At 33.1% G+C, this 14,811-nt stretch overlaps 3 non-coding genes across 3 annotated transcripts; all 3 read right to left on the reverse strand.

Annotated features, from left to right (window-relative positions):
- Positions 1 to 715: 715 nt before the first annotated feature.
- On the reverse strand, positions 716 to 4,685 carry LOC122757375. Its single transcript, XR_006357401.1, has one exon. It is a non-coding gene; the product is annotated as a large subunit ribosomal RNA (ribosomal RNA).
- A 438-nt stretch (positions 4,686 to 5,123) lies between these two features.
- On the reverse strand, positions 5,124 to 5,302 carry LOC6586732. The gene has a single exon (XR_006357404.1). It is a non-coding gene; the product is annotated as a 5.8S ribosomal RNA (ribosomal RNA).
- A 478-nt stretch (positions 5,303 to 5,780) lies between these two features.
- LOC122757371 lies at positions 5,781 to 7,773 on the reverse strand. The gene has a single exon (XR_006357397.1). It is a non-coding gene; the product is annotated as a small subunit ribosomal RNA (ribosomal RNA).
- Positions 7,774 to 14,811: the final 7,038 nt, after the last annotated feature.

The raw sequence follows: 14,811 nt of genomic DNA on the forward strand, positions 1-14,811 counted from the left end.
CTTGATTCCAATATTGTATTATTTTTCATATCTTATATGATATGACTTCTCTCCATCAATGTCAAGTACTTATATTATAATAAGTTCTCTTCATCAATATCGAGTTCTCATACTTAATGTTTTCTGACTTGTAAATTTCTTCCATCAATTCCAAATGTTCTCTCTCTTTACATATTATATGTAAAATGGAACCTTGATTCCATATTGTATTATTTTTCATATCTTATATGATATGAGTTCTCTCCATCAATGTCAAGCACTTATATTATAATAAGTTCTCTTCATCAATATCGAGTTCTCATATTTAATGTTTTCTGACTTGTAAATTTCTTCCATCAATTCCAAATGTTCTCTCTCTTTACATATTATATGTAAAATGGAATCTTGATTCCATATTGTATTATTTTTCATATCTTATATGATATGAGTTCTCTCCATCAATGTCAAGTACTTATATTATAATAAGTTCTCTTCATCGATTTTGAGTTCTCATATATATATATATATATATATATATATATATATATCAATCAATTTCACGGTCTTATATATATATATAAATGAAGCCTTCCATTTCATTTATATTTTTTTATATCTTTATATCTTTGTATCTTTGTATATCATCTTTGTATCTTTCGTTCGTAAGCTCTGTTTTATTTGTTCTGCTTTATTCCGTATACACAATTATATGCATACATAATATTATGGATATTTTTCGAATCATATCAAGCAAAGGATAAGCTTCAGTGGATCGCAGTATGGCAGCTGCTCAACCACTTACAACACCTTGCCTGTTACAAAAGTCGTTTACAATTGATTCCAGGCTTTGTCATTGTATTAAATAATGTTTTAAAATATAACTAGCGCGGCATCAGGTGATCGAAGATCCTCCCAATTTACTATGTTATATATAACATTGGCATCACATCCATTGTCGTCTATAAAATGAATTATAAACTTTTAATGGTTTAGAAGCCATACAATGCAAATTGCCCCTTATTTATCATTGCAGTCCAGCACGGATACGACCTTAGAGGCGTTCAGGCATAATCCAACGGACGTAGCGTCATACCACTGTTCGCTCGAACAAGTATTGTGCCATTGGTCCGTACCTGCGGTTCCTCTCGTACTACGCAGGAATGCTGTCGCAACAACGTTTTGTCATTAGTAGGGTAAAACTAACCTGTCTCACGACGGTCTAAACCCAGCTCACGTTCCCTTGCATGGGTGAACAATCCAACGCTTGGTGAATTTTGCTTCACAATGATAGGAAGAGCCGACATCGAAGGATCAAAAAGCGACGTCGCTATGAACGCTTGGCCGCCACAAGCCAGTTATCCCTATGGTAACTTTTCTGACACCTCTTGTTAAAAACTCTTTAAACCAAAAGGATCGATAGGCCGAGCTTTTGCTGTCCCTGTGTGTACTGAACACCGAGATCAAGTCAGCATTTGCCCTTTTGCTCTATGTGTGGTTTCTGTCCGCACTGAGCTGGCCTTGGGACACCTCCGTTATTATTTGAGAGATGTACCGCCCCAGTCAAACTCCCTACCTGGCAATGTCCTTGAATTGGATCATACCTGAGTAATTGGAGTTATACCAAATTATTAAATCAAAAACACATTGCTGCATTTTCTCATTAAAGAATTTGTTTGCGATTATATAACAAACTCGTGATACTTTGATCAAGAAGCTTGCATCAAAACCCAATACCATAAGACATAATTAATATATCCGTATAATGGCTAGGAAATGATACACGTTCCACTTAATCAAGTAAGTAAGGAAACAATAAGAGTAGTGGTATTTCATTGGCGATATCAAACCGAAGCCTAATATCTCCCACTTATTCTACACCTCTTATGTCTCCTTACACTGCCAGATTAGAGTCAAGCTCAAAAGGGTCTTCTTTCCCCGCTAATTATTCCAAGCCCGTTCCCTTGGCTGTGGTTTCGCTAGATAGTAGATAGGGACAGTAGGAATCTCGTTAATCCATTCATGCGCGTCACTAATTAGATGACGAGGCATTTGGCTACCTTAAGAGAGTCATAGTTACTCCCGCCGTTGACCCGCGCTTACTTGAATTTCTTCACTTTGACATTCAGAGCACTGGGCAGAAATCACATTGTGTCAACACCCGCTAGGGCCATCACAATGCTTTGTTTTAATTAGACAGTCGGATTCCCCAAGTCCGTGCCAGTTCTGAATTGATTGTTAATTGATAATCGTTATAATTTAAAAGAACTAATCGGTTGCCCGGCTAGTATTCTTAAAAATTTTAGCAAGAAAGTTCCACAATTGGCTACGTAACTAAACTATCCGGGGAACAAGAAACTACCATAAAATGATAGATCTCTATTTACCCAGAACGAGCACATAAACCATGTTATTGTTTCCCAATCAAGCCCGACTATCTCAATCTTCAGAGCCAATCCTTATCCCGAAGTTACGGATCTAATTTGCCGACTTCCCTTACCTACATTATTCTATCGACTAGAGACTCTTCACCTTGGAGACCAGCTGCGGATATTGGTACGGCCTGTTGAGAAGTTTGCGTATCCCCACCATAAATTTTCAAGGTCCGAGGAGAAAATATCGACACAACAGTATATGTCATGCTCTTTCTAGCCCATCTACCATATCTCTCTGCGAAAGACTTCCATGGTAGTACGGCTATAAAACAGAAAAGAAAACTCTTCCGATATCTCTCGACGGCTTCTTTATGGTCGTTCCTGTTGCCAGGATGAGCACGAGGCCCATATTTAATAACAAACGGATACTCAACAGGTTACGGAATTGGAACCGTATTCCCTTTCGTTCAAAATTATTCAAGTGTATAAAAATCGATAATTAGGCACATTTTTGTTTATTTATTTTGATTTTTCTTTACTTGAAAATTTTCGGCTTTCGCCTTGAACTTAGGACCGACTAACTCGTGATCAACCACTGTTCACACGAAACCCTTCTCCACTTCAGTCCTCCAAGGTCTCATTCGATTATTTGCTACTACCACCAAGATCTGTACCAATAGCGGCTCCATGCAGGCTTACGCCAAACACTTCTATGCACACTATTGTACCTTCCTACTCACTAAAGTTTCAAAATTTATATTACAAGTAATATAAATCATCTACTTTAGCGGTAATGTATAGGTATACAACTTAAGCGCCATCCATTTTAAGGGCTAGTTGCTTCGGCAGGTGAGTTGTTACACACTCCTTAGCGGATTTCGACTTCCATGATCACCGTCCTGCTGTTTTAAGCAACCAACGCCTTTCATGGTTTCTGTATGAGTTGTTAATTTGGGCACCGTAACATTACGTTTGGTTCATCCCACAGCGCCAGTTCTGCTTACCAAAAGTGGCCCACTGGGCACATTATATCATAACCTTAAACTTCATATCAAGAAAGTTAAGGTTCTTACCCATTTAAAGTTTGAGAATAGGTTAAGATCGTTTCGACCCTAAGGCCTCTAATCATTCGCTTTACCAGATAAGATTATTTTATATAATATTTAAATGCACCAGCTATCCTGAGGGAAACTTCGGAAGGAACCAGCTACTAGATGGTTCGATTGGTCTTTCGCCCCTATACTCAATTCTGACAATCGATTTGCACGTCAGAACTGTTTCGGTCTTCCATCAGGGTTTCCCCTGACTTCAACCTGATCAAGTATAGTTCACCATCTTTCGGGTCACAGCATATATGCTCAAGGTACGTTCTAGTTAGAGGTATAAATAATATAAATACCATTATACATAACTATATAGAACGCCCCGGGATTGTGTTAATCAACTATAAATAGTTAAAAAACTAATCCCATTAATAGTCAAGTTAATTACGCTATTAGGTTTATATCCCAATAACTTGCACATATGTTAGACTCCTTGGTCCGTGTTTCAAGACGGGTCCCGAAGGTATCCTGAATCTTACGCATTGTTAATCATACAAGTGCATATAATAAACACAAAAATCAATGATAATCATGCCATTATATAATTCCGAAAAATTAACGCACTGTATTTATATAAATCTATCAGCACTTTATCAAATTTACAGCTTTTATTTCATGTTAAAACGCAAGCATTTTAATTGAAATAAACTATATGCCATAATTTTATGATAAATTAATATGCTAATAGATTACAATGTCCTTATATGGAAAAAATGCACACTATTATTATAATATTGTTTAAATATTACAATTCTAATGATGAATTTTCCATAACGGATATTCAGGTTCATCGGGCTTAACCTCTAAGCAGTTTCACGTACTATTTAACTCTCTATTCAGAGTTCTTTTCAACTTTCCCTCACGGTACTTGTTTACTATCGGTCTCATGGTTATATTTAGTTTTAGATGGAGTTTACCACCCACTTAGTGCTGCACTATCAAGCAACACGACTCTTTGGAAACACCATCTAGTAATCATTAACGTTATACGGGCCTGGCACCCTCTATGGGTAAATGGCCTCATTTAAGAAGGACTTAAATCGTTAATTTCTCATACTAGAATATTGATGTTCCATACACTGCATCTCACATTTGCCATATAGACAAAGTGACTTAGTGCTGAACTGATTTCTTTTCGCTCGCCGCTACTAAGAAAATCCTTGTTAGTTTCTTTTCCTCCCCTAATTAATATGCTTAAATTCAGGGGGTAGTCCCATATGAGTTGAGGTTGTATAAAACAATGTTAATTTTGAACTTGTATATAAATATATATATATATATATATATTTGTTCAAATTTTATGGATTGTACTATTTTTGTTTGTTTAATATTAAAAATTTTTCTTTTGAAGATTTCTATAATATGTTCAACAATTCTTTTTATCGCATCAATAATAAGAGGCAATTCTAGATGAAAAAAAAATAAAATTTTTTCTTTTATGCTAGACCTTCCTCAGTATTTTTTGATTTGAAAAAAAAAAAATATATATATATCTTCAATTTTCTCATACAAAATATACTATGAGATAATAGTACCTTTTTCCATATATTATTTTAATATTATGAATATTATTATTTATATATAAAAATATAAATATATATATCCAATAATATACCATATGCTTAAAAATTTGTGAAAATTTTTAAACAACTTAATTAGCATAGTCTTACAACCCTCAACCATATGTAGTCCAAGCAGCACTCTAAAATTAATTAAAGTACATAACAGCATGGACTGCGATATGCGTTCAAAATGTCGATGTTCATGTGTCCTGCAGTTCACACGATGACGCACAGTTTGCTGCGTTCTTCATCGACCCATGAGCCGAGTGATCCACCGCTTAGAGTGATATATTTGTTTTTGGTTTATTTCATTACGTCACATATATGTTTATTGAAAGAAATTAAAAATACACCATTTTACTGGCATATATCAATTCCTTCAATAAAAAAAATTTTTATACCTAAACAATGTTGCGAAATGTCTTAGTTTTACATAATCTTTAAAAATATGGCACTTGACAAAAAATGATATAATATTTACATAATTTTATATTTCTAAAGATATATGCAAAGCCTTAACCTGAAATCAGGTACAACATTATATATTTAGGTTGTTGCGTTTATATAACGTATGCCACATCTCAACAAAATGAAGTGATGAACAATACGTCTGTGCAACGCATGTATATTATGGTACATATACACGCTTTTATTTTATTTGATTTTTGTTTATTGACAATTTAAAAAAATTTCAATATTATTATTATTATAAATAATATAGAATTTTTTTTTTTTTTTTATTAACGGATAAGAACATTATACAATAATGATCCTTCCGCAGGTTCACCTACGGAAACCTTGTTACGACTTTTACTTCCTCTAAATAATCAAGTTCGGTCAACTTTTGCGAAACAACCGCAACACACGAAGCGTCACAGTGATCACGTCCGGAGACCTCACTAAATAATTCAATCGGTAGTAGCGACGGGCGGTGTGTACAAAGGGCAGGGACGTAATCAATGCGAGTTAATGACTCACACTTACTGGGAATTCCAAGTTCATGTGAACAGTTTCAGTTCACAATCCCAAGCATGAAAGTGGTTCAGCGGTTTACCCGGACCTCTCGGTCTAGGAAATACACGTTGATACTTTCATTGTAGCGCGTGCAGCCCAGGACATCTAAGGGCATCACAGACCTGTTATTGCTCAATCTCATTATTGCTAGACGCAATTTGTCCATTTAAGAAGCTAGTGTCCTTATAATGGGACAAACCAACAGGTACGGCTCCACTTATATAAACACATTCAAACACAATAAACATTTTACTGCCATCATGAATGAAGGCTATATAAGCTTCAACACCATAATCCTGAAGATATCTATTTAATATATTTGAGTCTCGTTCGTTATCGGAATTAACCAGACAAATCACTCCACGAACTAAGAACGGCCATGCACCACCACCCATAGATTCGAGAAAGAGCTATCAATCTGTCTTACACACTTATGTTCGGACCTGGTAAGTTTTCCCGTGTTGAGTCAAATTAAGCCGCAGGCTCCACTCCTGGTGGTGCCCTTCCGTCAATTCCTTTAAGTTTCAGCTTTGCAACCATACTTCCCCCGGAGCCCAAAAGCTTTGGTTTCCCGGGAAGCGACTGAGAGAGCCATAAAAGTAGCTACACCCAATTGCTAGCTGGCATCGTTTATGGTTAGAACTAGGGCGGTATCTGATCGCCTTCGAACCTCTAACTTTCGTTCTTGATTAATGAAAACATCTTTGGCAAATGCTTTCGCTTAAGTTAGTCTTACGACGGTCCAAGAATTTCACCTCTCGCGTCGTAATACTAATGCCCCCAAACTGCTTCTATTAATCATTACCTCTTGATCTGAAAACCAATGAAAGCAGAACAGAGGTCTTATTTCATTATCCCATGCACAGAATATTCAGGCATTTGAAGCCTGCTTTAAGCACTCTAATTTGTTCAAAGTAATTGTACCGGCCCACAATAACACTCGATGAAGAGCACTAATGCAGGTTTTTAAATAGGAGGAATATTTAAAAAAGTACAAGTACTTAATTAAATATAAGAACTCCACCGGTAATACGCTTACATACATAAAGGTATAGTACTAACCACAATTGTAAGTTGTACTACCCGTATGAAGCACAAGTTCAACTACGAACGTTTTAACCGCAACAACTTTAATATACGCTTTTGGAGCTGGAATTACCGCGGCTGCTGGCACCAGACTTGCCCTCCAATAGGTCCTTGTTAAAGGATTTAAAGTGTACTCATTCCAATTACAGGGCCTCGGATATGAGTCCTGTATTGTTATTTTTCGTCACTACCTCCCCGAGCTGGGAGTGGGTAATTTACGCGCCTGCTGCCTTCCTTAGATGTGGTAGCCGTTTCTCAGGCTCCCTCTCCGGAATCGAACCCTGATTCCCCGTTACCCGTTGCAACCATGGTAGTCCTAGATACTACCATCAAAAGTTGATAGGGCAGACATTTGAAAGATCTGTCGTCGGTACAAGACCATACGATCTGCATGTTATCTAGAGTTCAACCAATAAAACGATCTTGCGATCGCTTGGTTTTAGCCTAATAAAAGCACACGTTCCAAAAGGTCCGTGTTTTAATTGCATGTATTAGCTCTAGAATTACCACAGTTATCCAAGTAACTGTTAACGATCTAAGGAACCATAACTGATATAATGAGCCTTTTGCGGTTTCACTGTTAATTCGTGTGTACTTAGACATGCATGGCTTAATCTTTGAGACAAGCATATAACTACTGGCAGGATCAACCAGAATAATGTTATTTATTTTTTTTTCTTGTATTCATATATTTAATATATAATACAAGTAAATATATATATGACAAATTCTTTAATTATATGACAGTTTAATATATTTTGAATAAAATATATATATAACAGATATAATATTGAACGAATATGGCTATCATTATATAGCATTCATGTTCGTTATTATAAAAATTGACATTTCATTATATATAATTTCGTTCAAATATATTTTTTTATTTTCACTTACTTAATATATATATCACACATTGCATAAATCCATATAAGGATTTAGCATTTTTATTTTGATGACAATTTATAATTTAGTTACTTTTTTGTAATAAATATGTGATGATGATTATATATTAAGCAAAGCACACCACATATATAATAATGAGAAATACATTATATATACATGGATGTGCTTTGATAAATAATATAAATATGACAACATTTTTAAAATATATGACAATAAAATCAAGTAATAAACATCCGAAAAATGCTCGTTACATGATTTCTAAAATTTTTTTCCGAAGTAGAACCCCAACAAACATTTAAGTATTGGCAGCCCTTACAACGGACACATGTAAAAGAATTAACGATAAATGGAAACCAATTAATGTATACATTTGATTACTAAATGAATCGAATGTACCTCGGCAAAATTTCACATTTATCTATTTGAATATCGCAAGCCAAGTACACAAAGGTAACAAATAACGATATAATAAACCCATTAAATGAGTATATGACAATTAAATTTCTTATTATATGTTTCCAACATATAATGTGATGAGCAACCACTGCTCATCATGTATAGGTTTTTGGACACAATCTCTTTATATACGCCATTTTTTCCAAAGGGAACCACTCACCCATATATTGTCATGTATTACACATAATACAATCACTTAACTTCATTATTCTTTATTATATTATATTAATAACCTATGCTGGCAAGGCAACACTCCACATTCATATGAATTTTTCATTTTTAATTTTCTCTCATATGAACTTGCCTTGCGCAACACCACTCCATATATAGGTTTCTGGACACAATCTCTTTATATACACCATTTTTTCCAAAGGGAACCACTCACCCATATATTGTCATGTATTACATATAATACAATCACTTAACTTCATTATTCTTTATTATATTATATTAATAACCTATGCTGGCAAGGCAACACTCCACATTCACATGAATTTTTCATTTTTAATTTTCTCTCATATGAACTTGCCTTGCGCAACACCACTCCCCTATATAGGTTTCTGGACACAATCTCTTTATATACGCCATTTTTTCCAAAGGGAACCACTCACCCATATATTGTCATGTATTACATATAATACAATCACTTAACTTCATTATTCTTTATTATATTATATTAATAACCTATGCTGGCAAGGCAACACTCCACATTCATATGAATTTTTCATTTTTAATTTTCTCTCATATGAACTTGCCTTGCGCAACACCACTCCCCTATATAGGTTTTTGGACACAACTTGTTTATATACGCCATTTTTCACATGGGGCACCAACAGACCTTTGCATTTTCATGTATTATTTTAATGATACAATCACTTAATTTCATTATTCTTTATTTATAATTATATTACATTAATATTCTATGCCTTTCAGAACATCTTAGTTACATATTTTATATTTATATGCTGGAACCGAGGTTCTCTCTATATATTATAAGTGGAACCTCAGTCACATATTTTTATATTTATATAGGTGGAACCGAGGTTCTCTCTATATATTATACGTGGAACCACAGTCACATATTTTATATTTATATGCTGGAACCGAGGTTCTCTCTATATATTATTTATAAGTGGAACCTCAGTCACATATTTTATATTTATATAGGTGGAACCGAGGTTCTCTCTATATATTATAAGTGGAACCTCGGTCACATATTTTATATTTATATAGGTGGAACCGAGGTTCTCTCTATATATTATTATAAGTGGAACCTCAGTCACATATTTTATATTTAATTTATATAGGTGGAACCGAGGTTCTCTCTATATATTATTATAAGTGGAACCTCAGTCACATATTTTATATTTATATAGGTGGAACCGAAATTCTCTCTATATATATAATATACAATCATTTAATTTCATTATTCTTTATTATATCATATTAATAACCTATGCTGGCAAGGCAACACTCCACATTCATATGAATTTTTCATTTTTAATTTTCTCTCATATGAACTTGCCTTGCGCAACACCACTCCCCTATATAGGTTTCTGGACACAATCTCTTTATATACGCCATTTTTTCCAAAGGGAACCACTCACCCATATATTGTCATGTATTACATATAATACAATCACTTAACTTCATTATTCTTTATTATATTATATTAATAACCTATGCTGGCAAGGCAACACTCCACATTCATATGAATTTTTCATTTTTAATTTTCTCTCATATGAACTTGCCTTGCGCAACACCACTCCCCTATATAGGTTTTTGGACACAACTTGTTTATATACGCCATTTTTCACATGGGGCACCACAGACCTTTGCATTTTCATGTATTATTTTAATGATACAATCACTTAATTTCATTATTCTTTATTTATAATTATATTACATTAATATTCTATGCCTTTCAGAACATCTTAGTTACATATTTTATATTTATATGCTGGAACCGAGGTTCTCTCTATATATTATAAGTGGAACCTCAGTCACATATTTTATATTTATATAGGTGGAACCGAGGTTCTCTCTATATATTATACGTGGAACCACAGTCACATATTTTATATTTATATGCTGGAACCGAGGTTCTCTCTATATATTATTTATAAGTGGAACCTCAGTCACATATTTTATATTTATATAGGTGGAACCGAGGTTCTCTCTATATATTATAAGTGGAACCTCGGTCACATATTTTATATTTATATAGGTGGAACCGAGGTTCTCTCTATATATTATTATAAGTGGAACCTCAGTCACATATTTTATATTTAATTTATATAGGTGGAACCGAGGTTCTCTCTATATATTATTATAAGTGGAACCTCAGTCACATATTTTTATATTTATATAGGTGGAACCGAAATTCTCTCTATATATATAATATACAATCATTTAATTTCATTATTCTTTATTATATCATATTAATAACCTATGCTGGCAAGGCAACACTCCACATTCATATGAATTTTTCATTTTTAATTTTCTCTCATATGAACTTGCCTTGCGCAACACCACTCCCCTATATAGGTTTCTGGACACAATCTCTTTATATACGCCATTTTTTCCAAAGGGAACCACTCACCCATATATTGTCATGTATTACATATAATACAATCACTTAACTTCATTATTCTTTATTATATTATATTAATAACCTATGCTGGCAAGGCAACACTCCACATTCATATGAATTTTTCATTTTTAATTTTCTCTCATATGAACTTGCCTTGCGCAACACCACTCCCCTATATAGGTTTTTGGACACAACTTGTTTATATACGCCATTTTTCACATGGGGCACCACAGACCTTTGCATTTTCATGTATTATTTTAATGATACAATCACTTAATTTCATTATTCTTTATTTATAATTATATTACATTAATATTCTATGCCTTTCAGAACATCTTAGTTACATATTTTATATTTATATGCTGGAACCGAGGTTCTCTCTATATATTATAAGTGGAACCTCAGTCACATATTTTATATTTATATAGGTGGAACCGAGGTTCTCTCTATATATTATACGTGGAACCACAGTCACATATTTTATATTTATATGCTGGAACCGAGGTTCTCTCTATATATTATTTATAAGTGGAACCTCAGTCACATATTTTATATTTATATAGGTGGAACCGAGGTTCTCTCTATATATTATAAGTGGAACCTCGGTCACATATTTTATATTTATATAGGTGGAACCGAGGTTCTCTCTATATATTATTATAAGTGGAACCTCAGTCACATATTTTATATTTAATTTATATAGGTGGAACCGAGGTTCTCTCTATATATTATTATAAGTGGAACCTCAGTCACATATTTTATATTTATATAGGTGGAACCGAAATTCTCTCTATATATATAATATACAATCATTTAATTTCATTATTCTTTATTATATCATATTAATAACCTATGCTGGCAAGGCAACACTCCACATTCATATGAATTTTTCATTTTTAATTTTCTCTCATATGAACTTGCCTTGCGCAACACCACTCCCCTATATAGGTTTCTGGACACAATCTCTTTATATACGCCATTTTTTCCAAAGGGAACCACTCACCCATATATTGTCATGTATTACATATAATACAATCACTTAACTTCATTATTCTTTATTATATTATATTAATAACCTATGCTGGCAAGGCAACACTCCACATTCATATGAATTTTTCATTTTTAATTTTCTCTCATATGAACTTGCCTTGCGCAACACCCCTCCCCTTTTTAGTTTTTTGAAAAAAATCTTTTAATAAACCCCATTTTAAAAAAAAAAACCATATTTTGTCATGTATTACATATAATACAATCACTTAACTTCATTATTCTTTATTATATTATATTAATAACCTATGCTGGCAAGGAAAACTCCACATTCATATGAATTTTTCATTTTTAATTTTCTCTCATATGAACTTGCCTTGCGCAACACCACTCCCCTATATAGGTTTTTGGACACAACTTGTTTATATACGCCATTTTTCACATGGGGCACCACAGACCTTTGCATTTTCATGTATTATTTTAATGATACAATCACTTAATTTCATTATTCTTTATTTATAATTATATTACATTAATATTCTATGCCTTTCAGAACATCTTAGTTACATATTTTATATTTATATGCTGGAACCGAGGTTCTCTCTATATATTATAAGTGGAACCTCAGTCACATATTTTATATTTATATAGGTGGAACCGAGGTTCTCTCTATATATTATACGTGGAACCACAGTCACATATTTTATATTTATATGCTGGAACCGAGGTTCTCTCTATATATTATTTATAAGTGGAACCTCAGTCACATATTTTATATTTATATAGGTGGAACCGAGGTTCTCTCTATATATTATAAGTGGAACCTCGGTCACATATTTTATATTTATATAGGTGGAACCGAGGTTCTCTCTATATATTATTATAAGTGGAACCTCAGTCACATATTTTATATTTAATTTATATAGGTGGAACCGAGGTTCTCTCTATATATTATTATAAGTGGAACCTCAGTCACATATTTTATATTTATATAGGTGGAACCGAAATTCTCTCTATATATATAATATACAATCATTTAATTTCATTATTCTTTATTATATCATATTAATAACCTATGCTGGCAAGGCAACACTCCACATTCATATGAATTTTTCATTTTTAATTTTCTCTCATATGAACTTGCCTTGCGCAACACCACTCCCCTATATAGGTTTCTGGACACAATCTCTTTATATACGCCATTTTTTCCAAAGGGAACCACTCACCCATATATTGTCATGTATTACATATAATACAATCACTTAACTTCATTATTCTTTATTATATTATATTAATAACCTATGCTGGCAAGGCAACACTCCACATTCATATGAATTTTTCATTTTTAATTTTCTCTCATATGAACTTGCCTTGCGCAACACCACTCCCCTATATAGGTTTTTGGACACAACTTGTTTATATACGCCATTTTTCACATGGGGCACCACAGACCTTTGCATTTTCATGTATTATTTTAATGATACAATCACTTAATTTCATTATTCTTTATTTATAATTATATTACATTAATATTCTATGCCTTTCAGAACATCTTAGTTACATATTTTATATTTATATGCTGGAACCGAGGTTCTCTCTATATATTATAAGTGGAACCTCAGTCACATATTTTATATTTATATAGGTGGAACCGAGGTTCTCTCTATATATTATACGTGGAACCACAGTCACATATTTTATATTTATATGCTGGAACCGAGGTTCTCTCTATATATTATTTATAAGTGGAACCTCAGTCACATATTTTATATTTATATAGGTGGAACCGAGGTTCTCTCTATATATTATAAGTGGAACCTCGGTCACATATTTTATATTTATATAGGTGGAACCGAGGTTCTCTCTATATATTATTATAAGTGGAACCTCAGTCACATATTTTATATTTAATTTATATAGGTGGAACCGAGGTTCTCTCTATATATTATTATAAGTGGAACCTCAGTCACATATTTTATATTTATATAGGTGGAACCGAAATTCTCTCTATATATATAATATACAATCATTTAATTTCATTATTCTTTATTATATCATATTAATAACCTATGCTGGCAAGGCAACACTCCACATTCATATGAATTTTTCATTTTTAATTTTCTCTCATATGAACTTGCCTTGCGCAACACCACTCCCCTATATAGGTTTCTGGACACAATCTCTTTATATACGCCATTTTTTCCAAAGGGAACCACTCACCCATATATTGTCATGTATTACATATAATACAATCACTTAACTTCATTATTCTTTATTATATTATATTAATAACCTATGCTGGCAAGGCAACACTCCACATTCATATGAATTTTTCATTTTTAATTTTCTCTCATATGAACTTGCCTTGCGCAACACCACTCCCCTATATAGGTTTTTGGACACAACTTGTTTATATACGCCATTTTTTCACATGGGGCACCACAGACCTTTGCATTTTCATGTATTATTTTAATGATACAATCACTTAATTTCATTATTCTTTATTTATAATTATATTACATTAATATTCTATGCCTTTCAGAACATCTTAGTTACATATTTTATATTTATATGCTGGAACCGAGGTCTCTCTATATATTATAAGTGGAACCTCAGTCACATATTTTATATTTATATAGGTGGAACCGAGGTTCTCTCTATATATTATACGTGGAACCACAGTCACATATTTTATATTTATATGCTGGAACCGAGGTTCTCTATATATTATTATAAGTGGAACCTCAGTCACA

The sequence above is a fragment of the Drosophila mojavensis genome, unplaced genomic scaffold (assembly GCF_018153725.1).
Source record: "Drosophila mojavensis isolate 15081-1352.22 unplaced genomic scaffold, ASM1815372v1 contig_55, whole genome shotgun sequence".
In the NCBI taxonomy this organism is placed as follows: Eukaryota; Metazoa; Arthropoda; class Insecta; order Diptera; family Drosophilidae; genus Drosophila; species Drosophila mojavensis.